Genomic DNA, 1,761 nt, shown 5'->3' with positions numbered 1-1,761 from the left:
GTACATGCAACAACAAATGAAACAAATACAACAAGTGCAGCAACAAATTCAACAAATTCAACAAGTGCAACAACATCAACAAATCCAACCAAGAGAGGAAAGAAGGGCAAGGAGGCGATCTCCTTCCGTGGATTCCTATGGAAGTGAGGAAAGAAGAAGAAGGCCAGGAGGGGGTGGCGAAAGAAGGAACCAAGTGTAATATCAAAGGCAACCTCCCCCCATCAAAATCCCAAAGTTCAAAGGAGAACATGACCTCAATGCTTACATGGAGTGGGAACAAAAAGTGATCAAATTTTTAGCATTCATAGAGTTATTGATCAAGAGTAAGTAGACTTGGTAGTTTTAGAGTTTGAAGAGTATGCCATGACTTGGTGGCATCAAATTTGTATGGACAATTATAATCAAGAGCCACACGCGGCTTCTTGGATGTACATTAATGTTAAAATGCGCGAACATTTTATACCTTCCTATCATAGGAGGGAGACTCTTTTGAAGCTCCAAAGGCTTCAACATTGTTTATGTGTGTTGAAGAATATTTCAAATTGATGAAGTCCATGCTCTTAAAGGTAGGACTCCATGATGAGCATGAAGTCACTAGGTTTGTTAGTGGTCTAAGGAGGAAAATTCAAGATGTAGTTGACTTGTATGAGTACTTCCACTCTTAGCAAAGTTTTGCACTTGGCCTTGAAGGTTGAAAACCAATTGACTACTACTCCATACAATGACTACTACTCCAAACCTTGGATAGGTAAGGAGAAAAAAGATTTTAAAACACCTACCAAATCCTCCCAAGATCCCACACCTAAACCCAATTCGACTAGGACTATACATGATAATCCAACTTCTTCTCAAGAGCCAAGAACTAGTTCTATCAAATGTTTTAAATGCTTAGGCTTTGGACACATAGCCTCCAATTGTCCTTCAAAGAGGAACATGTTCTTGAACTCTAAAGGAGAAGTTGAAAGTGAACATTCTCCTCCCTGTTCCCCCAAGAGTAGTTCATCACACACTTCTTCCCCTTCAAGTGAAGATGAGATCAAACCTCATGAAGGAGGTCTTTTAGTAATGAGGCTCATGTTGGGCCAAGTCCCAAAGGAATTTGAATCTCAAAGGGAAAATATTTTTCATACAAGATGCCTCATCAACAAAAAGACTTGGTCCCTCATTATTGATGATGGAAGTTGTGTCAAGGTGGCTAGCACAAGGGTAGTGGACAAGCTTGGCTTGGACACCATCCCTCATGACAAGCCCTATAAACTATCTTGGTTAAGTGAAAATGGTGAAATAAATGTGGATAAACAAGTTCTCATCACTTTCTCTATTGGGAATTATAAGGATAATGTTTTGTGTGACTTAGTGCCCATGGAAGCAACTCACATACTTCTTGGAAGGCCATGGCAATTTGACAAAAAAGCTTTCCATGATGGCCATTCCAATAAATTTTCTTTTAACTTTCAAGGCAAAAGGATCACATTACTACCTTTATCCCCCAAAGAAGTAAGTGATGACCAAAAACAAATGTTTGAAAAAAGAAAGAAAGAGAAGGCATGACTAATGGCACACACCAAGGAAGGCCAAAGAAATTCAAAAACAAGTCAATGATTTGTTAGAAAAGGGATGAGTGCAACATAGTATGAGTCCTTATCTTATGCCCGTGACCCTAGTTCCAAAGAAGGATGGAATATGGAGAATGTGTATAGATTGTAGGGTCATCAATAATATCACCATCAAATATAGGCATCCCATCCCTAGGTTAGATGA

The 1,761-nt window shown here is 39.2% G+C and overlaps 1 pseudogene; it reads left to right on the top strand.

Moving 5' to 3' along the window:
• The first annotated feature begins 518 nt into the window (after positions 1 to 518).
• On the top strand, positions 519 to 1,551 carry LOC146888753 (uncharacterized; annotated as a pseudogene).
• The last annotated feature ends 210 nt before the right edge of the window (positions 1,552 to 1,761 follow it).

Source organism: Vigna unguiculata, chromosome 1 (genome assembly GCF_037176805.1).
Source record: "Vigna unguiculata cultivar grain cowpea cultivar isolate G323 ecotype 2 chromosome 1, ASM3717680v1, whole genome shotgun sequence".
NCBI lineage: Eukaryota > Viridiplantae > Streptophyta > Magnoliopsida > Fabales > Fabaceae > Vigna > Vigna unguiculata.
This window is presented reverse-complemented; position numbering and strand designations above follow the sequence as displayed.